This window comes from Gnatocerus cornutus, chromosome 6, assembly GCF_029298725.1.
Source record: "Gnatocerus cornutus isolate USDA-ARS CGAHR chromosome 6, icGnaCorn1.1, whole genome shotgun sequence".
NCBI classification, from domain to species: domain Eukaryota; kingdom Metazoa; phylum Arthropoda; class Insecta; order Coleoptera; family Tenebrionidae; genus Gnatocerus; species Gnatocerus cornutus.
Window position 1 is genome coordinate 16161457 of NC_142238.1, and position 25118 is coordinate 16186574.

Sequence of the window (25118 nt, forward strand, 5' to 3'; positions counted from 1 at the left end):
ACCAAATTTCAAAATTGAGGAGCAACGGACTTAGATTTTAGAATTTTTTATTTTTAGAACGAGCACAAAACTATCAGAATTTTACGAAAAAAATTGTTACTTTGGTTGCATTGGTATCACAGCGACGAAACTAAGGGATGTTACTACTCTTGACTCGTTTATTAATTGTACCAAATTTCAAGATTGTGAAACAACACACTTAGATTTTAGAAATTTTCATTTTTAGGACAAGCTCAAAAGTTTCAAAATTCTTCGAAAAAATTGTATCTTTGGTTGTGTTGGTACCACTGCGATAAAATTTAACGACGTTACTATTCATGATATTTTCATTAACTGTAACAAATTTTAAAATTGTAATACAATAAACCTAAATTTTAGAAATTTTGATTTTTAGATCGGGCTCACAAGTTTCAAAATTCTATGAAAACAATTGTATCTTTGATTAAGTTGGTACCATTGCGATGAAATTTTAGGACGTTACTACTCATGACTTTTGTATTAACTGTACCAAATTTCAAAATTGTAGTACAACAAACCTAAATTTTAGAAATTTTGATTTTTAGACCGAGCTCACAATAAGTTTCAAAATTAAAAAAAAAAATTGTATCTTAGGTTGTGTTGGTACCACTGCGATGAACTTTAAGAACATTACTACTCATGACTTTTGTATTAACTGTACCAAATTTCAAAATGGTAGTACAACAAACTTAAATTTTAGCAATTTTGATTTTTCAACTGAGCTTACAAGTTTCAAAATTTTATGAAAAAAATTGTATCTTTGGTTGTGTTGGTACCACTGCGATGAAATTTGGAAATGCTGCTATTCTTGACTTGTTCATGAACTGTTCTAAATCTCAAAATTGTGGAACAATAAACTTGGAATTTAGAAATTTTTATTTTTAGGACTAGCTCAAAAGTTTCCAAATTTTACAAAAATATTTTTATTTTTAGATGTGTTGGTAGCACTGCGATGAAAATTGAGGATGTTGCTACTATTGACTAATTTATTAACTGTACCAGATTTTAAAATTGTAAAACAACACACTCGAATTTTTAAAATTTTTGTTTTCAGGTCAAACTTAAAAGTTTCAAAATTATATGAAAAAAAAATTGTATCTTTGCTTGTGTTGGTACCCCAGCAATGAAATTTGAGGATGTTACTATTCTTGGCTCATTTATTAATTGTACCAAATTTCAAAATTGAGGAGCAACGGACTTGGATTTTAGAATTTTTTATTTTTAGAACGAGCACAAAACTATCAGAATTTTACGAAAAAAATTGTTACTTTGGTTGCGTTGGTATCACAGCGACGAAACTAAGGAATGTCACTACTCTTGACTCGTTTATTAACTGTACCAAATTTCAAGATTGTGAAACAACACACTTAGATTTTAGAAATTTTTATTTTTAGGACAAGCTCAAAATTTCAAAATTCTTCGAAAAAATTGTATCTTTGGTTGTATTGGTGCCATAGGGTTGAGATTTGGACACGTTGCCACTCTTGACTTATTAATTAACTGTACGAAAATTCAAAATTGTGCTACGTGTGCTTATCAAGTTACGTCGAGTTGACGCTGCCGAAACTAATTAATTTTCAGGAATTAAAAATTATCTCTTATGAATAACCATTTCCTCGTCCGCCGAAGCCTTCTTTGCACCACTTTATGTCATCTCACGCCCGTCTTCCGCTCTGATTCTAAATAATGAATTATCCTCGCAAATTGAGACATCATGTTTTAACAGTACAAATTATAATAATTCCGCTCCCTCGGGAAATCTTGATGTAAATTATGGAAACATGTGCTGTGGTATGAATCCCTTGAGCAAGTCATCCTTTACAGGTAATGAAGTACGTAGTTTCGCAGGTATTTACCAGTTTTGCGTTAAAGGAGAGATCCACGAGATGAATAATATTAACGACTGTTGTTAACTTTCCTTGGGAATTAATTAGGAGAGGGCTGGAGACTTTTTAAATTAATTATGAATGAAGTATTCACATTAAATTTGAGAACTCAAACTCGTTCCATAAAAAAATAACAACAGTAAAACCTTAAGCTTTTTAAAGTAAAACAAAATAATTAATGAAGCTGCTGCTTTTATGTCGGTAAGATAAGGCCAGACGCGACGGGATGACTAAATTCATCATTAAATCCAAACAAAACGAGCCACTAAAACTAGAAAATGCGCTATACATTATTCAAAAGCCATGAGAAGAAAGAAACAGTTTTCTGCACCCTTTCCTTCATTTTTAACCCTATTGGAAATTATAAATTTACTCAAATTACGACCAGCTTGTCTTTTACAAAAGCTTTTATTCCACTGTGGCTCGAAAGCTTGACATCCACCACGAAAACTGCTCTTTTTGTTACGATAATAGTAATATAAATGTTAAGTGCTTTGATGTTTTTGACTCGGAATACGACCTCACATGGAGACAAAAGCCCCCGACATCAACCCCGAATTAAAATTTCGTCGCCGTAAAATATCCTAATTTCAGAGAAATTAAATTATTACATGCAAGGGAGATTTAAACGTTGCGAAATTAAACAGATGAACCCTCGTAAAGTCTTTATTTATCCAAACAAATCTTTATGATATTTTAAATGGTAATCTTGAATTTCACATTCAACGCGCTGCTTGTTTTTTCTTTGCGATTTTTACGGTTAAAGGGTGTTTTCTCGTTTTTTTTTCATTAGAAAAAGAAGCATAAAGGGATGATTTTATGCCGGGGAGATAAAGATTATGGTTCCCTTTGGCTTAATTTTAACTGTGATGGTTTTTATATTGGCGCAACTAAATAAAAAAGACACATCTGTGAAATGCATGGGATTTTACGACTAATCATAAAAGTAAACTTTTTGAGTTTCGAAGGTTAGATCTGCGAGCCAAAAAATGTAGCACTACAAGTTTCTGAGATTTTATAAGATTTAGTTAAACAAAAATCTTATTTTGAAGCTGTATACTCGGAAATTAGAACAATTTGCGTCACCGTTCTTATCGAATCCTTAATAACAAAAATTTAAATTTTTGAAATTGGCACAGCTGGTCAATAAGAAGTTCAAAGTTACTAATATTTCCAAAATTAATTGATGTGGCGTACAAATTATTAAAGTCAAGTACCCCTAATCAAAAATTTCAAAATTTTTGTTCCTTGATGTATCTTTTTGACATTTGGCACGACTTTTAAGCAATTCAAAGTTTCCAACCTCCTTAAATTTGATTAATGTGGTGTTAAAATTACCAGAGTTATAGCTGCTAATATATTTTTCAAAAATTTTTGGTTCACCCTTAAAATAAAAAATTTCAAAATTGTTTTTTTTACCTTAAATAATTTGTTTTTAAGTTTTTGGTTCATCCTCAAATAAAAATTAAAAATTTGTCTCTTTTAGTCGATAATTTTGTAATTTTGCAGTGTTACTAAGCAGATCTAAATTAATAACTTGCTTAAATTTTATTGCTGTGGCGTAAAAATTACCAAAGTTACAACCTTTAACGAAAGTAAAATTTTCAGATTACCTACTCTTAAAATAAAAAATTCTAAAATTTGTCTCTTCTTGTCGATAATTTTGCAATTTCGCCATATTAATAAGCAAATCTAAATTAGTAACTTCTCGAAATTTTATTGTTGTGGCGTTAAAATTTCCAAAAGTTACAACCTTTAATAAAAAAAAATGGGAATTTTTGGAATATCCCTAAGATAAAAAATTCTAAAATTTGTTTTGTTTGATCAAAAACTTTAAAATTTGACACTACTAATAAGGAGTCCACAGCTAAAAATCTCCCTTAATTTGATTGCTATTGTGTTCAAATTACCAGAATTACAGCCCTGAATATATTTTTTCAAAAGTTTTTGATTCATCCTCAAAATAATTTTTTTTTAAATTTGTATTTTTTTGTCGATAATTTTCCAATTTCGCAGTGTTAATGAGCAAATCTAAATTATTAATAACCCTGAATTTTATTGATATATTGATGTGAGGTTAAAATTTCTAAAGTTACAATCTGTAATAAAAATGTTTATAAATTTATAAAAAGAATCTAAAATTTATTTTGTTTGATCAAAAACTTAGAAATTTGTCACAGCTAATAAGAAATTCTTAGCTAGTAACATTCCTAAATTTAATTGCCAAAAGATTAAAATAACCAGATTAATAGCACACTTTTCAAATTTTAGGTTCAACCTCAACATTGTATTTTCCAAATGATTCTGACCCGTTGTGGTCCCTTTCCAACTAAATAACACCCCGTTTGTGAGAAAACGCGAATTTTAGCGCCATTCCGACTTCGTTTACAGCCACAGCGCCCGATTTTATTCGCATCCAGAAAACTAAACAAAAATACAAATATCTGCGTCAGCGATCAAAATTTTTCAAATCCAATTTGTAAATATTTGCATGCGTATTGTTCACTTGTCCAAATATTATTAAAGACAAACAAAGAACCCGCCACAAAGCATTTGTTTCCCTTAATATGTCATTGATTTATCCCCTCGTTTTATATTTTCACCCTCAACTAACAATCAACATTTGGACGTAATCAAAGAACCAGAAAAACTAATTAGCAAACTAAAGCTAAATAGAGTTCCCTCGAAAGGCTGGAACAATTGGAAAGGTCGTATCGTAGGCGTCAATATCGACTCCTTTATTCTTCAAACGATCATTGTTAAGTTTAATTACAACAAAGTGAATTTGGACAATAGTAAAGAGAATCAAGGCCCGTGCGTGAATTACCAAATTTTGCTCACAGCGCCTTTATTGTCCTTATTAACTCGTTTCGGTTTGGAAATTTAATTTGATTAGTTATTATATTAAGTGTAGACAAAGCTCGTTTTTCTAGAAACTGCTACATTCCAACGCCTCACATCACAAAGCTCTAGAGCTAGTGTAACAGGAGCTTGCTGTTAACTAGGGCGTTAGTCAACAACCGCCAGCTTTATGTTTCTAATAAACCACGCAAATTTTATGTGGCGAGCAAGGATTTACACGAAAGTGGCGGCCAACACATATGAAACTGGGGTTTTAATTTTTACCACCGACGACGGTAATAAAATTACCTAGGTCACAGCTAAACGAAAAAAGATGTCACCGCACCTTAAAACATCTATTTTCCACAGTGAAATTCCACGATTTAATTGCAATTTCATTATTAAAACGATAATTATTACAATGACTAAACAAATACACGCATGATTAAATAAATCAATAAGTTTGTCGGTTTGTTAAGGGTAGAATGAATATGCGCTACTTTTTTGGTTACGAAAATAAATACTTTGAATTTGAATAAAGTTATGACCGTTTCACATTACATGTTTTGGAATGCAATAAAGGGCTTTAATAATAATTTGAATACTGAATTATAACAATGATGAAATGTTATCCAAACGAATTACGACAACACAATTAATACCGCTATTGTATTTTGTTTAGGTAATTGTTCAGCCATTTGCGCTGAAAACAAACTGAATATATTTTATTATACCTGCCTAATATCGTCCAAATCATTTAATTCTATATGTTTTTAGTTGGAATCATTTTAATTCGGTGTGACGCTCTTGCGATTATCAAAGTCAATACAATTTAAATTTTTATATTTATTATTTATTCATAACAAGTACTTCTAACAGTTATTTATAGGACAAGCGCCGAAAAGACCTCATAGCGAAACGAGGGGTGGTACAATTTTGAAATTTGGTGCACTTAATAAATAAGGCAAGAATAGCAACATCCTCAAATTTTATCGCTGTTGTACCAACACAACCAAAGATACAATTTTTTTTGCAGAATTTTAAAACTTTTGAGCTTGTTCTAAAAATAAAAATTTCTAAAATCTAAGTTTGTTGTTCTACAATTTTCAAATTTGGTACAATTAATGAATGAACCAAGAGTAGCAATATCTCTAAATTTCATTACTGTGGTACCAACACAACCAAAGATACAATTTTTTTTAGTAGAAATTTAGAACTATTGAGCTCGCCACACGAATTAACACGATTGATACTAATGCAGTGATACCAATCAATAAAATAAAACTAACTAATCTAAACGTTAAAATAATAAGCCCGGCATTCGTAGCTACAAATTGGTTCAATAAAATCCATTTTAAGAAAAGAACTTTAAACATTGCAGAATATGTGCGCGCCGGAAGCAGACTAATCTAAAACTAGTTAAAAATTTATTCACAATTACTGTCCGAGTATAACAAGTTACGAGTACACATGTGAAAATTCGTTATCATTGGAACTCCTCCAAACTCTCCCGATTTAAAAATGTCCTTCCAGTGCAAAACCCCCGACCCTTGGAGACGGGGGCTTTGTTCACGTCTAACCTCTGTTTATTTAAAAAAATCCACAACGATGTTCGACTCCGCCAAGCGTGAAAACCGTTCCTCAAAGTTTATGAATTTACAAACAAATGATCAAATCCTGCTCGCTAAGGTAACACTCCTTTGTGCAGAAATTTACCAGCACTCGCTAAAAATTTGAATGATCTGCTGGTATCACGCGTTCATTTTTCCTGCTGTGTGATATTTTCCACGCCAGTAATCCCGCTGTAGCCAATTTCCTGAAGTGGCGTTTATCTCCGAAATAACCCGAAAATTATGTGGGTTTAGCTGGAGCAATTGATTGTTTTATCGGGACAGAATAGCGGCGTGTCCTTTTTATGCAGAATAAATTCAGCAACGGCAGTATGCATGATTACACCCCAATACAAGCACGTGTAGTTTGGGGTGTGTCGGATCGTTTGAAGGGAAACGAGCCTGCGCGAATCTATCAACAAGATAACTTATAGTTGGAACATCGTCCTTTACATGTAACAGACGGTTACTGTCACGGAAAGGATAAATCAGGACGACAAAAAACGACTTTTTCTGATTGTTTAAAATTTATTTTATTCGCGTGTTTTCGATATGTATTGTCGAATGAATTTGTGCATTAATAACATGACCGCAGTAGTAATATTCTCAACACGACATATTGCATGCTAATCCGGAGATATTAATAGATAATGATAATAAGACGACCATAAAAACGTAATTAAAAGAATTAGAAGTTTATTAATGGCTCGACGTCAAAAAGAGATAAACATCACTAAAAGTACCAAACAAATCCGACCAAACCTGTCTGATTCGCATTTACGAATTTAATTATTCAACCTGTGGAGTTGCTTTTAGGTGTCAAAACTTTTTATCATTTTCTGTCCACTGCGTCATTATGAGATGAATTTTTCAAAAGATAAAATGGGATGAAACCGTGCTGAATTTTTGTTGATTTGTTTTCATTTCATTTTAAGCCTGACCACGGAACAATGGTCTTTTGCTTTTAACAGACATGGGAGGATAATGCATTTGGCTGCAGCAATTTTCGCTTTATGACCAACATTTTTCGTGCTTATCTGGGATTCAGTCAAAATTTCTGTCATCAATTAACAGAAAGATAATTTTCAGTTTTTTCTCGGTTTTTCTTCAAAAAGTTTTTCTGAATGGTTCTATAGACTTATTTGCACGTCTTTATGAATGATTCTAGAATTCTCTGTTTATACGAATTTTAATATAATTTTTTTGTAATTTCCAGTTTGTTTCTAAAATAGAGATTTCTAAAATCATAAAGTCTGTTGCTCCACATTTTTGAAATTTATTACTGTTAGTAAATGAGCCAAAGGTAGCTTCATCTTTAATTTTTATCGCAGTGGTACCAATACAACCAAAGATACAATTTTTTTCATAGAATTTTGAAACTTTCGAGCTCATTTTAAAAATAAAAACTTGTAAAATTTGTTTCTGTTGTTTCACAATTTTAAAATTTGTTACGGGTTATAAATGAGTCAAGAATAGCAACTTGCTCAAATTTAATTGCTATGGTACTAACACAATTAAAGCCATACTTTTTTTAAAGAGTTTTGAAACTTTTAAGCTCGATATATATAGAAATAAGAATTTCTAAATTTCGAGTCTGTACTTTCACATTGAAATTATTTGGGACAGTTAATAAACAAGTCAAGGCCAGTAACATCCTAAAATTTCATTGGAGTGGTACCAACACGACCAAAGATATAATATTTTTCATAAAATTTTGAAATTTTTAGGCTCGTTTTAAAAAATAAAATTTCTTAAATTTTAGTCTCTTGTTTTACGAATTTAAAATTTCGTACAGTTAATGAGTAAATAAGGAATAGCAACGTCCTCAAATTGCATCGCAGTGGTGCCAACACAACGAAAGATACAATATTTATCGTAGAATTTTGAAACATTTGAGTTCGTCCTAAAAATAAAAATTTTTAAATTTAGAGTCTGTTGTTGCACAATTTAGAAATTTGGTACAGTTAATAAAAAGGTCATGAATAGTAACGTCCTTAAATTTCATCGCAGTGGTACCAACACAACCAAAGATACAATTTTTTTCATGAAATTTTAAAAATTTTAAGCTCGTTCTAAAAAACAAAATTTCTTAAATTTTACGAATTTGAAATTTCGTACAGTTAATGAGTAAATTAGGAATAGCAACGTCCTTAAATTGCATCGCAGTGCTGCCAACACAATATTTATCGTAGAATTTTGAAACTTTTGAGCTCGTTCTAAAAATAAAAAATTTTAAATTTAGAGTCTGTTGTTCCACAATTTAAAAATTTAGTACAGTTAATAAAAAGGTCATGAATAGTAACGTCCTCAAATTTCATTGCAGTGGTACCAACACAACCAAAGATACAATATTTTTCATAGGATTTTGAAATTTTTAGGCTCGTTCTTAAAGACAAAATTTCTTAAATTTTAGTCTCTTGTTTTACGAATTTAAAATTTCGTACAGTTAATGAGTTAATTAGGAATAGCAACGTCCTCAAGTTGCATCGCAGTGGTGCCAACACATCGAAAGATACAATATTTGTCGTAGAACTTTGAAACTTTTGAGCTCGTCCTAAAAATAAAAATTTTTAAATTTAGAGTCTGTTGTTGCACAATTTAGAAATTTGGTACAGTTAACAAAAAGGTCATGAATAGTAACGTCCTTAAATTTCATCGCAGTGGTACCAACACAACCAAAGATACAATATTTTCATAGAATTTTAAAATTTTTAAGCTCGTTCTAAAAAACAAAATTTCTTAAATTTTAGTCTCTTGTTTTACGAATTTGAAATTTCGTACAGTTAATGAGTAAATTAGGAATAGCAACGTCCTTAAATTGCATCGCAGTGTTGCCAACACAACGAAAGATACAATATTTATCGTAGAATTTTGAAACTTTTGAGCTCGTCCTAAAAATAAAAATTTTTAGATTTAGAATCTGTTGTTCCACAATTTAGAAATTTATTAGACTTAATAAAAAGATCATGAATAGTAACGTCCACAAATTTTATCGCAGGGGTACCAACACAATCAAAGATACATTTTTTTTTCATAGAATTTTAAAACTTTTTGGCTAGTTATAAAAACAAAATTTCTAATATTTTAGTCTCTTTTTCCACAATTTTGAAATTTAGTACAGTTAATAAAAAGGTCATGAATAGTAACGTCCTCAAATTTCATTGCAGTGGTACCAACACAACCAAAGATACAATATTTGTCGTAGAATTTTGAAACTTTGAGTTCGTCCTAAAAATGAAAATTTTTAAATTTAAAGTCTGTTGTTCCACAATTTAGAAATTTGGCAAAGTTAATAAATGAGCCAAATATAGCAACATGCCCAAATTTTATTGCTGTGATACCAACACAACGATGAATAAATAATAAATAATAATTGTTTTTCGTAAAATTTTGAAACTGTTGAGTTCGTTCCAAAAAAAAAAATTATAAAATCTAAGTCTGTTGTTTCACAATTTTGAAATTTGGTACAGTTAATAAATAGGTCAGGAGTAACAATGTCCTTAAATTTGATCGCAGTAGTGCCAACACAACTAAAGATACAATTTTTTTAATAGAATTTTGTCTTAATTATTATAATAAATAAAAATTCTTATAATCCGAGTTTGTTGTTCCTTAATTTGTGCCTTTTTGTAAATCCGCCTTTGACTCAAGACCATTTTAAAACCAGCTGTGCCGCATTGAACGCTCAAAAACTTGCAGCTAAAAAGTCTCCTGGCGGCGCAGCCACCATTTGTGTCGCTCAAACCGATATGTCTTTCAAAACTAGGTTACTTTTCAATATTAAATTTCCAAAATTCCGCAAGTTGTCATCTCGCGATTCCGCCTCTCTACTTTGATCGTCCTTTTGGTGTTTTCGGCAACTCGTATCCGAACCTCATCCCCGGACATTACCCGCGAAACAACGAGCTGTTTTACCTTTCATTGCGCCATCCTCCCGTAATGAAATAACCAATTCGCCATTACCTCGACCGCTGCTCATCCCCCAAAGAAATGCATCATAAACCTAGGATCGCGCAGACGGTGATGACCCATAAAGAGGGTGAGCTGGTGCAGTTCTCACTTCCGCCACAGCAGCGTGGCGAGCGCGGGCATTTGAGGGTTTGAGGGTAGCAGTCGATAGCGCGAATCCTTCGTATCCAGTCGCGCTGTGTCTCTCCGGCAGTGAGGTCCTGACACCACCTGATTGCCGTGTTGTGCATGGAAACGTGCCATCCCGAATACTAATCATCCGATAACATCTCGTAATTATTCCGTATGTTTCTAGTTACACCCTGCAGAAGAGCCGACACGCTTCCTGCAAGTTGCGCATTGCTGGTAAGTAACACCCTGTTTTCAACTTTATCGCTATCGTTATCTCTTTCGGGGCTCGTTTATCTTTTACGGATTTATTTGGGCACAAGTGATCTTTTCTGTATTAACGCAAAAATTTCATTTCTTATCCCGGAACTCCCGAGAAAAAAACATTTCTCACGTGGCTAAGGCACCGAAAGCAATTTACGTATTATAAGTCCACGTCAAACTTTTTGCTCTAATTAAAACTTTTAAAAGCGTGCATTACTCTAATTAGGACAGCCGGATCCTTTGACCACCGTGGAAAATTAAAATAAAGGACTTACACGAAAACCTCACTAGCCGAATTAAAACACGACGGAATTAAACATGTTTCTAAAAATTTGTGATCGGAAAAACAGAAAAACTTTCTTGCAACTACGGGAATGTTGGCCAGAATTTAATTAATTAACAGAGCGTTCCTTAACACCACGAAGAAGTTGCGAGATTTAAAAATGTTGTCAATAACATGTTGTAATTACAGAGAAGGGAAATTAGGATCAACAGCGCGCTAATTTCATTACTTATTTTAATTTTAATGTAATTTTTGCGGATGCGCCCTCGCTGTTGTTTTAATCGTAACGGAGTTTATTCTAATTAGAAAACATTGCTAGACAATTAAGTGAGAATCGAAACTTCAATGACAACGTTGTTAGTTCAAATTTAATTATAAATTAGCAGAAAATTGTAAATTATTCAGTTTTTCGAATGCTCGTCAACAAAATACCAACTCGCTCTTGTTTGCTTGTTTGATTTCTATTAACTACATCTATGTATATTAATATTTTAGTAAGCTTCAAAGCTCGAACTGTAAACAGTTTAATTGCAGTTATGCTTTTCAATTAATTGGTCGCAGACAACGAACTCAAAACATATCAAAACGGCGAACTAATTTAAATTATATGCAAAATGGAGCAAACATCGATGTTAAAATTGATAATTTTGAATTTACGTTGGATAAACCAATCGGGGAAATTCGCAAGAAAATTGTTGGAAACTTAACTTTGTTCTTAGAAAGCTTCTTTATAATTGCCTCTTAAAATAAGCAGCTTACTATTTTATTATTCTGACTGTTATGTTGAAAAAAGAGTTTTGAAAAAAGTGTGGATCTCCACAGAATTATACACGTCTTAAAAACTGTTTAACTTCATATATTATTCAAAAATGGTCTAAAACATCGTATAACGTACTTATTATTTATTAAACCTCAAAGTATAAGGCCAACATTGATAAATAATATAACTAGGAAAAAATAATATATTCTAAAACAAGTTGCAGAATGACCTATATTCCGGCAGGAGGTCGACATTCGAACACGAGTTGCGACGCGGCGAGTGCTCGAATTAGTCTCAGGAACGAGTTTTAGAAACTGTTTTCTATTTCTATTTTTTCTATTCCTCTTCGTCTTTTATTTTGAATTTTTCTTTAATCGAGTTGGCATTTAACCTTCACGTTTTAAGACACAAGTGCGTAAAGTGACAATAGAGTGTGTAATACTCGAGCAACTGTAAGTTGTTGACACATGTGACAATTCTTTGACAACTTCACTTGCAATTTTCGAATTTACCAGTAGATGGCGCCACCAATAAAAGTTTTGTTGTGGTATGCAACGTTGAAAATTTTTCTTAATTAACAAATAATAGTTTGATGTATAATTTTTTTTCATTTTTTTATTCTGTTTATAGTTTTTTAGCTTTCTTAAAATTTCTTGCTGCTTACAACATTTTATCTAGATTCTTATAGATTGTTTAGATAATTTTTATATTTTTTACGTTTTCTGTATTATGTAGAAAAAATTGTGTAGATAACTCGTCAAAAAGTGTCTTTCTTGCACTGGTCTGACGTCTCGTGTGTTTACATTTCCAATCGTGCAAAATCTGGCACTTTGCGGACTTATTATGTAAAATTCTCTCTAATTGCTTTTCTTAAGACCCCCAGAGCCTCGTGCTGTGGATTTTTTATTTTCTTTAAATTTGATTTTAATTTTCCTTAGATTTTTTAGATCTTTGCATAGTCACAATTTCTCGATACATTTTTGTCAATTATTTTTCTACTCGCAAAATTTTCAAGATTTATTTATTTTGGATTTTTCTGAAATTTCACATTTTTTTAGATTCCTTTTATAGTTTCTCTTTTTAATTTTTTTTATTCTTTTAACATTTTAGCTAGACACTCCTGAGATTCTTTAGATAGTCTAAATTATCTTTAGATTTTTTACATTTTCTTTAGTATGTAGCAAAAATAGTGTGCATAACTTCTACATTCCCACTCGTGCGCGAAATTGTCTTTTGCGGACTTGGTATACAAATATTTATTTCAGTTTCGTCTAGCTTCTCTTAGATTCTCACAAATTTAGATTTTCTAAATTTTCTCTAATCTGTGGATGACTTTTGTTTAGAGTTTTCTTCGAGTTTCAAAACTTTCTTAAATTGTCTAAATTCTTTTGAAGAATTCTCTATTTTTAGACTCTTAGAGCCTCGCGCTGTTTTTTATTTTCTCTAAATTTACTTTTTTTTATTTTTTTGGATTCCTGCAAAAGTCACAATTTCTCATTAGATTTTCGTGAATTTTTTAGTTTTGGTTTCTTCAATTTCTCAGAATTCTCAAGATTTAATTTAGATTTTTCTTAGATTCTCTTTAACAACTTTTTACAAAATGTCGATTTTTTTCACACTTTTTAGATACTTTTTATAGTGTTTCTACTATCTTGTTTTTTTTGTATTTTCTAACATTTTATCTAGACTCTTCTGAGATTCTCTAGATAGTCTGAATAACAATATCTTTATTATGAAGCAAAAATAGTGTGCAGAACTCGCCAAAACCTTTGTCGCTCTGATTTCGCGCCACTTGCGTCTACATTCCTGCTCGCTCGAAATTTCCCACTTTTCTCGCTTGTTCCGCAAAACCCAATTAAACATACAATGACGTCACTCTTTTTTGGACAAATTCGTTCGATTGTGATTACGTTTCCACTCCTGTATTACCGTCAAAACTTCCACAACTTTGTTCGTTGAAATCATGTAGCTTGTTAGTTCTAATTTGCAAATTAATGCTACAATTCCACACCAAACATGTATTTTAATGTCTAAATAATGCTAAAGCAACTTCAATAATCTATTGTGTGAATTCGGGAAACTTACCAGCTTTGAGAATCTGGAATTTATGCAAAATGTTGTGATTCAAATCCCGTGTATTTCACACTTGTTTTTCAGAAATCCTGTTGTCTGTATAAATACAATCAATAAACCTGGCGCTGTTAATAATTCCTCCAATTTCAGCAGCTCGTAATTGATGTTTGATCGTTTTTCACTGCAACTAGACCAAAATACATTAAAAAGCTCCGGAGGAATGTTAAGTCTTTCCGGTGAAATAGCGGCTAATTCGTTTCTGCGGTATCTGCAAGTTGTGTTGATTTTATGGAAGCTGTGTTTTATAGTAAACAAAAAATAAGTAGAGTTAATGGAGGAATTGGGGATTTGTGTAATGTGGGCAGTGGCGTGGGGAACTTGTTTCAAGTTTTTATGGGAGGAAATGGAGCGAATTTATTTAGTTATAAAACAATTAATTGTTCGAACTACGAAAAATCAATAAGTTCGGCCCTGGGGCTATTATAATAGCCAAACTTTTCGAGTTATCAGTCATTACTCTTTCGCTCGTAATTACCATAAGTGGCCGTTTATAAAATCTATTATGGTCCGTTCCCTAATTTTCGTAATGTATTTTGCATGTGGGCCGTGTTAACCTAATCCCAAAATCCACTCTAATTCAGTTTCCGATCAAATTGAACCGACGTAAGAAATTTTGGCCAGGAAATACAATTTTGCGGGTTTTGTTGAAATCTATATTGTACTCCATAAACCCAAGATGAAGAGTTTTCGGGGGATAAATCATAAGCGAACTGTTTTTTTTTCCGGTTCCACAATTCCGAACTATAAATGGAAAGTAACACAATTCATACTGAAACGTGATGGAAGCAATTATTTTTTTCCATAGACAACATGTGAAGTACACGTGGCGGTTGAGCATTGTGTTAAATATTGAAACGTGAATTCAATTCAATCCATCATTTATTCGTTCCGAAAATAAACTTGTTGGCTAGACGATTTAAAATTCAATGGCGTGTTTGTAATCTTGTTTTAACCAATCTGACAATACTGATTAAGCTTTCGGGTAAACAAATTAAGAATTTCATTAGAAATTCCGCAATTTGCAACATGACAACATGAATTGTTGATAATTTTAATGTTTGACGTGTTCTACATGGGAGCATGAAATATGCACTGGCTGTAATTAAGAAAATGAGGGAATGACATGTTCGTAGTACAAGACTTCCGGGGGAAAAATCCGGGGTTTGTATAAGCGTTGTGGCTTTGGCATTTACGGACCAAACTAATTAATTACTAATCCGGAAAATGTCACCTGCCCTTTTTCATTCTCGAATCGGTTAACCGGCTGCAACAGAGTTAAATTAGTTTCGGGTAAACAAAATTTGATACATGGGTTCGTTTTGGAGGCAACATTGTTAAAATTGCTAATGTACAACTAAATTTCGAGTTTATGTGGGCAGAATTGAGTCTACGTGTTTTTTATTAATTTTAACAGAAAATGATTTATCGTTGCGAACTCGAATACTAAAATAATGCGACACTGATTTTATTTTATGGACAAATAGATAAACAGTTCGTCAATCTGAATCAATGTAATATTTTAATTATTTTTTAATTGAAATTTGATCACGCTTTTATAAGCAGAATTTTGTTTTAGCGATTTTGTTGAAAATATCGCTAAATAATAAATGTGGTGTAATAAGCGAAAATGTTACTTTATCATTGGGTTTTATTAAACAGAGTGGAATACTCATTTTTCGAAGAATTACCTTTATTGGAGCTAAATTTCCGTAATCTTTTTCAATCAAATAGGATATTAAGGAAAATTAAGTCTAATTTCATGATCAAAAGTTTTTCGATTTGCTTTAATATCACAGAATTTTTTATTGATTTAAGGACAAACTTTGAAAATGATGGAGGCGCTGGGACAGTTCAAGAAACTTTTACTTTGATAACGAAAGTTTCTAGTTTTTGTAGTTCTATAATTTTGATATTTTGTAGAGTTAATAAGCAAACCATACTTATTAATAACCCCAAATCTCATTGCGGTAATGCCAAAACTACAATAATTAGAAATTTTAATCAAAAATGTGAGAAATTTTACTTAGTCTTAAAAATAAAAAATTTCTAAAATTAGTCTGTCTTGTTATATAATTTTAAAAACTGGCAGAGTTAATAAACTATTCAAAAATATCAATCTCCCAAAATTTTATCGTGATAACGCCACAACTGCCATAATTACAAATTTAAATAAAAATATGGGAAAATTATTGATCCAAGAAATGGTGGAGGCGCCAGGACAGTGAAAGAAACTTTTACTTTGTAAATGAATTGTAGTTACTATAATTTTGGGGATTAAGCATAGTTGATTAGCGAACTATAATTAGTAATCACTCCAAATTTTATTGCGGTAATGCTAAAACTACAATAATTAGAAATTTTAATCAAAAATGTGAGAAATTTACTTTGTCTTAAAAATAAAAATTTCTAAAATTAGTCTGTCTTGTCATATAATTTTTGAATTTGCCAGAGTTAATAAACTACTTAAAAATAGCAATCTCCCAAAATTTCATCGAGATATTGCTAAAACTGCCATAATTACAAATTTTAATAAAAAATGTAGAAAAATTTACTTTGTCTTTAAAATAAATATTTTTGAAAGTTGTGTCTTATTTTATTATGTTGAAATTTGACAGAGTTAATAAGCAAATCCAAAATAACAGTTTTCCAAAATTTCAACATCATACTACTATTAGTGTCAAAATTACAAATTTTAATAAAAAATATAAAAAAGTTTAATTTGTTTAAAAATGAAAATTAGTAAAATTTGTTTCTTTTGTTTTATGATGTTAACATTTGGCAGAGTAAATAAACAATTCCAAAATAGCATTTTCTCAAAATTTCATCGAGATAATGCTAAAATTGCCATTATTACAAATTTTAATAAGAAATGTGGACAAATGTAAGGTATTTTGTCTTAAAAATAAAAATTTTGAAAATTTGTTGCATTTGTTTCACAATGTTGACATTTGTTATAGTTAATAAGCAATTCAAAAATAGCAGTCTCCTAAAATTTTATCAAGATTGTGCTAAAATTACCATAATTACAAATTTTAATAAAACATGTAGAAAAATTTACTTTGTATTAAAAATGAAAATTTTTGAAATTTGTATCTTTTGTTTCATTATGTTGACATTTGGCAGAGTTAATGAGCTAATCCAAAATAGCAATTTCCCAGAATTTCAACATCAGAATGCTATAAGTGTCAAAATTACAAATTTTAATAAAAAATATAAAAAAGTTTAATTTGTTTAAAAATGAAAATTTGTAAAATTTGTTTCCTTTATTTTATGATGTTAACATTTGGCAGAGTAAATAAACAATTCAAAAATAGCAATTTCTCAAAATTTCATCGGGATAATGCTAAAATTGCCATTATTACAAATTTTAATAAGAAATGTGGACAAATGTAAGGTATTTTGTCTTAAAAATAAAAATTTTGAAAATTTGTTGCTTTTGTTTCACAATGTTGACATTTGTTATAGTTAATAAGCAATTCAAAAATAGCAGTCTCCTAAAATTTTATCAAGATTGTGCTAAAATTACCATAATTACAAATTTTAATAAAACATGTAGAAAAATTTACTTTGTATTAAAAATGAAAATTTTTGAAATTTGTATCTTTTGTTTCATTATGTTGACATTTGGCAGAGTTAATGAGCTAATCCAAAATAGCAATTTCCCAGAATTTCAACATCAGAATGCTATAAGTGTCAAAGTTACAAATTTTAATAAAAAATATAAAAAAGTTTAATTTGTTTAAAAATGAAAATTTGTAAAATTTGTTTCCTTTGTTTTATGATGTTAACATTTGGCAGAGTAAATAAACAATTCAAAAATAGCAATTTCTCAAAATTTCATCGGGATAATGCTAAAATTGCCATTATTACAAATTTTAATAAGAAATGTGGACAAATGTAAGGTATTTTGTCTTAAAAATAAAAATTTTGAAAATTTGTTGCTTTTGTTTCACAATGTTGACATTTGTTATAGTTAATAAGCAATTCAAAAATAGCAGTCTCCTAAAATTTTATCAAGATTGTGCTAAAATTACCATAATTACAAATTTTAATAAAACATGTAGAAAAATTTACTTTGTATTAAAAATGAAAATTTTTGAAATTTGTATCTTTTGTTTCATTATGTTGACATTTGGCAGAGTTAATGAGCTAATCCAAAATAGCAATTTCCCAGAATTTCAACATCAGAATGCTATAAGTGTCAAAATTACAAATTTTAATAAAAAATATAAAAAAGTTTAATTTGTTTAAAAATGAAAATTTGTAAAATTTGTTTCCTTTATTTTATGATGTTAACATTTGGCAGAGTAAATAAACAATTCAAAAATAGCAATTTCTCAAAATTTCATCGGGATAATGCTAAAATTGCCATTATTACAAATTTTAATAAGAAATGTGGACAAATGTAAGGTATTTTGTCTTAAAAATAAAAATTTTGAAAATTTGTTGCTTTTGTTTCACAATGTTGACATTTGTTATAGTTAATAAGCAATTCAAAAATAGCAGTCTCCTAAAATTTTATCAAGATTGTGCTAAAATTACCATAATTACAAATTTTAATAAAACATGTAGAAAAATTTACTTTGTATTAAAAATGAAAATTTTTGAAATTTGTATCTTTTGTTTCATTATGTTGACATTTGGCAGAGTTAATGAGCTAATCCAAAATAGCAATTTCCCAGAATTTCAACATCAGAATGCTATAAGTGTCAAAGTTACAAATTTTAATAAAAAATATAAAAAAGTTTAATTTGTTTAAAAATGAAAATTTGTAAAATTTGTTTCCTTTGTTTTATGATGTTAACATTTGGCAGAGTAAATAAACAATTCAAAAATAGCAATTTCTCAAAATTTCATCGGGATAATGCTAAAATTGCCATTATTACAAATTTTAATAAGAAATGTGGACAAATGTAAGGTATTTTGTCTTAAAAATAAAAATTTTGAAAATTTGTTGCTTTTGTTTCTCAATGTTGACATTTGTTATAGTTAATAAGCAATTCAAAAATAGCAGTCTCCTAAAATTTTATCAAGATTGTGCTAAAATTACCATAATTACAAATTTTAATAAAACATGTAGAAAAATTTACTTTGTATTAAAAATGAAAATTTTTGAAATTTGTATCTTTTGTTTCATTATGTTGACATTTGGCAGAGTTAATGAGCTAATCCAAAATAGCAATTTCCCAGAATTTCAACATCAGAATGCTATAAGTGTCAAAGTTACAAATTTTAATAAAAAATATAAAAAAGTTTAATTTGTTTAAAAATGAAAATTTGTAAAATTTGTTTCCTTTGTTTTATGATGTTAACATTTGGCAGAGTAAATAAACAATTCAAAAATAGCAATTTCTCAAAATTTCATCGGGATAATGCTAAAATTGCCATTATTACAAATTTTAATAAGAAATGTGGACAAATGTAAGGTATTTTGTCTTAAAAATAAAAATTTTGAAAATTTGTTGCTTTTGTTTCTCAATGTTGACATTTGTTATAGTTAATAAGCAATTCAAAAATAGCAGTCTCCTAAAATTTTATCAAGATTGTGCTAAAATTACCATAATTACAAATTTTAATAAAACATGTAGAAAAATTTACTTTGTATTAAAAATGAAAATTTTTGAAATTTGTATCTTTTGTTTCATTATGTTGACATTTGGCAGAGTTAATGAGCTAATCCAAAATAGCAATTTCCCAGAATTTCAACATCAGAATGCTATAAGTGTCAAAGTTACAAATTTTAATAAAAAATATAAAAAAGTTTAATTTGTTTAAAAATGAAAATTTGTAAAATTTGTTTCCTTTGTTTTATGATGTTAACATTTGGCAGAGTAAATAAACAATTCAAAAATAGTAATTTCTCAAAATTTCATCGGGATAATGCTAAAATTGCTATTATTACAAATTTTAATAAGAAATGTGGACAAATGTAAGGTATTTTGTCTTAAAAATAAAAATTTTGAAAATTTGTTGCTTTTGTTTCACAATGTTGACATTTGTTATAGTTAATATGCAATTCAAAAATAGCAGTCTCCTAAAATTTCATCAAGATTGTGCTAAAATTACCATAATTACAAATTTTAATAAAACATGTAGAAAAATTTACTTTGTATTAAAAATGAAAATTTTTGAAATTTGTATCTTTTGTTTCATTATGTTGACATTTGGCAGAGTTAATGAGCTAATCCAAAATAGCAATTTCCCAGAATTTCAACATCAGAATGCTATAAGTGTCAAAATTACAAATTTTAATAAAAAATGGAAAAAAGATTAATTTGTTTAAAAATAAAAATTTGTAAAATCTGTTTCTTTTGTTTTTTAATGTCGACATTTAGCACAGTTAATAAGCAATTCAAAAATAACTATGTCTCAAAATTTTAACGAAATATTGCTAAAACTGCCATAATTACAAATTTTAATAAAAAATGTAGAAAAATTTACGTTTTAAAAATATATTTTTTTTTAATTGTGTTTTTTGTTTCATTATGTTGACATTTGGCAAAGTCAATAAGCAACTCAAAAATAGCAATTTCCCAAAATTTCGTCGTGATAACGCTAAAACTGCCATAATTATAAATTTAAATAAAAATAAGAGACTTATTGATCGAAGAAATGGTGGAGGCGCCGGGCGATAAAATATGCCAACAATAATTTCTAAGCAGTTTGTAACATTTGATTCGTGATTTAGCAAACTCATTGAATGTTATTGTTGTGCCACTCTCTTCAGCTTAAGACCATAAAAAGTTTAATTATCTAAGTGTCTCAAACTTGGCTAAAACTTTATTTGTAAAGAAAATTAAACGCTTTCTGCTCTGCGATCCTCGTTTGTCCCTGACAACAAACTTTATGAAACGAACAAATAAAATCATTTAAAGAAATTGTCTGGTTAATTTAACCCACCGCGAATGTGAATTTCTCTCTAGCAGGGCGAATCCAAATCAAAACATAAAAATAAAAACAGCTGGCAGAAACTGATCATGAAAGTTTGAGAGACCTTTTAGAGTCCAAAGTCTCATTTAGACAAGTATTACAAACACTAAAGTACGATAAAGTGATGATGTATAGCGGCAGTCGAGAGCAACTCTTAAGATTGTGTTTAATATTCAAACGGCGTTTTAGGGTGCGAGTTGAAAAAGTCGACAGCTATTTTCTCGGCTTCTAATCTAGTGAGGGGTCATTGCTTGGTCGGAGGGATAATTTGCTCAAACGCTCCGATAGATTATATTGTGCGATTAACAAAAGTCTTCAAAGCGACGGACTCATTATTGCCTCAATTAACTGCGTTAAGCTCCGGAGGAAATCATGCCGAAAAAGAGCACTTATTTGACTACAAAAACGATCAGAAAGAATGGGTTTTCTGCCGGTGCAGCAACCTTTGCACTGCCATGATAAATGGACTTTTTCTTACAGGCCTTTGATGCAAACCCAACAGTTTCTTATTTGAACAAAATTAGATATTCGCAAGGTATCTCGACCTCAGTTTTAATTAATTTTTTAGGTGGCAGAAATGGTGAATGCGCCGGAAAAATAAAACGAAAAATCTCTCAAGAAAATGATTTTTTTATCTGGAAAACCGCAGTTTGTATAGAGGGACGGTGCAAGGAGAGCAAGAAAATCCTTTTTCCTCTGTTAAACTTACCACTTTATCGTAATCTAACTCCTTTTTGCTGTTACCATAACGCATTTGCATCTTTCTATGTCACCTATAAACGAATATTTATCTCGGGGCAAAAACCTAAAAACTCGACTAGACGTCGCGTCTTTTGTCGAGATTAACTCGAACTAAAAAAAGCTTTATAATACAAGTTTTTACTCTAAATAACTTGAGAAAGGTCTGCTATCGTTCTCTACCTATTATTTGATAATATCTCGAACGATACAGATTCTTGGTTCGTGGAATAAAACGATAACACAGCATTTTTATTCGCACAAAAATTCTAAAATCGATCCCACTCGCTTAATGGTTTTTAATTTTGGCACAGTTAATAATTGACTCATTTATAGTATTTTCCATAAGTTTTATTGTCATTGCGTGAAAATTGCCAAAATTACAGTGTTTACAAAAAGAATCAAAAATTTTAGATTCATCGTCAAAATAAAAATTTCTAAAATCGATACCTCTCTCTTGATGGTTTTGAGTTTTTGTACAGTTAATAACTAATTTATGTATATTATTTTCCTTAAATTTTATTGTTGTTTTATTAAAATTGTAAAAATCACAACTTTTAAAAAAAAAAACAAACATTTTAGGATCATCGTCAAAATAAAAATTTCTAAAATTGAACCTACCCGTTAGATAGTTTTGAATTTTTGCCCAGTGAATAACCGACTAATTTAGAGTATTTTTTTCAGATTTTATTGTCACGGCGTTAAAAATGCCAAAGTTACAGAATTTCCAAAAAAAAAATCAAAAACTTTAGTTTCAACGTGAAAATTATAATTTTTATAATCCATTATTACACTCGCTTGATGGTTGTTAGTTTTCGCACAGTTAAAAACTAACTCAATTAGAGTATTCTTCTTGAATTTCATTGTTATGGCGTTAAAATTGCCAAAATTACACAATTTCTAAAAAAAATCATCGGTGAAATAAAAAAAAATCTAAAATCGATCCCATTTCATATTTTGTTCAGGTTCACGCTGTATAATTATTTCCATCAACTTATTTTTTTAAAAGCGCAATATGTTCTCGTGTGCCCAAGCTTCATCCTGCAGAATTATAAAATCTATGAAATTTAATTTTATCTTGGCAACAGAATTGTTTAAGAAAATTCAAAAACAATTTCTAAAATTGAACCTACCCGTTAGATAGTTTTGAATTTTTGCCCAGTGAATAACCGACTAATTTAGAGTATTTTTTTCAGATTTTATTGTCACGGCGTTAAAAATGCCAAAGTTACAGAATTTCCAAAAAAAAATCAAAAATTTTAGTTTCAACGTGAAAATTATAATTTTTATAATCCATTATTACACTCGCTTGATGGTTGTTAGTTTTCGCACAGTTAAAAACTAACTCAATTAGAGTATTCTTCTTGAATTTCATTGTTATGGCGTTAAAATTGCCAAAATTACACAATTTCTAAAAAAAATCATCGGTGAAATAAAAAAAAATCTAAAATCGATCCCATTTCATATTTTGTTCAGGTTCACGCTGTATAATTATTTCCATCAACTTATTTTTTTAAAAGCGCAATATGTTCTCATGTGCCCAAGCTTCATCCTGCAGAATTATAAAATCTATGAAATTTAATTTTATCTTGGCAACAGAATTGTTTAAGAAAATTCAAAAACAATTTCGTGTGCTGCGTAATGGAAGAAGGTTCCGCCCGTGTTGTTTATATCACATTCCGTGGTAATTAGGCCTTGTTGCCGCCGTCTGGTGCGGAAGAACTAACTTAACGCATTTGAATGAAGTTTGACAGAAACACCCAAACTTAAGCAGTTATGCCCGAGGACTCCCGTTCAACAGGCTAAACGCAAAGTCTTATGACCATCAAATAGAAGCGCTCTGACCATAAAGTGACGCAGGATTTATACGTTGTGTTGTAGCAAAACTATTTTAGCTGATACGTCTGCAATTAAGTCCGAAGTGCGATGTAAAACTTAGCCACTCCAGCCGGAATTCTTCGGGGAATGCATAAAGAACCAACGTAGATTTTATTCTTTTTTCCGTACTGTTTCAAAGCTTAAAAACATGGAAAGTTTGTAGAATGTGAAAGGAAATGTTACGGTGATGTCACTAAGTGCAATGTCAACAACTTGCTTCTGTCTTTACGAGAAAATAAAGAAGCGAAATCCGCTTTTAAAATATGGTGAAATAAAGTCGTGCGATCGCTTTTGTCTACATTGTTCATATTCATAACAGCGCAACTGGATGCAATACATGACGAAACATTTTGGGGACAAATCCGATTTTAATCCAGATAAAGTGGAGTTTTACCAACGGGAGTAAAAACGCCCTTTTTCGTACAGTACGTAATATTCGCCACAGGTGGCATATTGATTTTTATTACCATCTGGAATTTGAGCTAGTGAAAAGGCGGATGCTAAAAGAATACCATTTAGATCTGTTATCATGACAAGATGAAGAGCATCAAATATATTTCGCTGATGTAAGAACTTATTTTTGTGCGGGCGCTGAATTCGATTTTCTTCCGCAAATTTATGCTATTCGCGTTTTTCACGGGGATTACTGGTTTGTAAAGCCGCAGTCTGCAAGTAGTATAAAATTTAAAGTTTCTACAAAATTTCACGGGATCAGCCCCTGCCACTTGTCTGTCAAAAAATGGAATACGCTCTTAGCATACAAAGTGAATCCTAAAGTTCCTCCATCAGCTCGAAATAGATTATTTATTGCTGCGTCTTTCAACCCTACTCAATTACAAAATGCAACAATTGCTCCTAAAATCTATCAAAATAAATTGTTTGTAAGCTGCTTTGCTCTGGTCACTGTAAGTATTTCCGTGTTGAAAAATCCCGCGCCCCTGCATGTCGTTAGGAAAACAGATTTTCCCTTTTGTGATTTACCACGTAAGCGCATTAAAGGTAAGCTTTTTAACCCCTCATTGGAACATCTATCTCTTTTAATCCAGTAGTTTGTTAGTGATATTGACTTAAATGAAAGTCGTATCCTGAGAAATCCGTTTGTTATTGAAAGAACGTAAATTCGCCCGAAACCATCCTAGATTTGCGGTTTATGACTTTCGCCGCACTCGTAAATAAAATTAAATCTTCATCGATTTCCCTATTCCGTCTAGCAACTAGTTCAGTGATAACGCCTTGGCGATAAGACAACACCTCGTCTGAAAAACGATAAGAGCGATAAATTCACGTTTTTATCGCCCGCTTTTTAAAACGGATATTGAAAATGTGCAAAGTCATTCGAATTCGCCATGCATCGCACCATCGTACGCAAAAATCGCTGTAATGGAAAAATTCATAGATATTCTAACTCGGTGCGCAGGACAGTAAATCAAGTAAATGTGGAGATAGAAATTACCGACGATCGATGCATGATTTTAATAAATGATACGAGATTTGTATGCGAAAATGGCTGAGCAGCAAGTCGCCTGGAAACCAAAATTTCTGGGAATCAAAATGCTGGGTTATCTTTTTATTACAAGAACCAAGAATCTGTATCATTTGAGATATTATCAAATAATAGGTTGAGAACGATAGCAAGACCTTTCTTAAGTTATTTTGAGAAAACATTTGTATTATAAAGCTTTTTTAGTTTGGCTTAATCT

The 25118-nt window shown here is 30.5% G+C and overlaps 1 protein-coding gene across 1 annotated transcript in view; it reads left to right on the forward strand.

Moving 5' to 3' along the window:
* The first annotated feature begins 10448 nt into the window (after nucleotides 1-10448).
* The window catches only part of LOC148173421 (protein O-mannosyl-transferase TMTC1-like), a 256948-nt gene continuing 242278 nt past the window's right edge, over nucleotides 10449-25118 (forward strand). The window contains exon 1 of the mRNA XM_088038718.1: nucleotides 10449-10669. The gene's annotated coding sequence lies outside the window, so the exon portion shown is untranslated. The remainder of the gene's footprint in view (nucleotides 10670-25118) is intronic.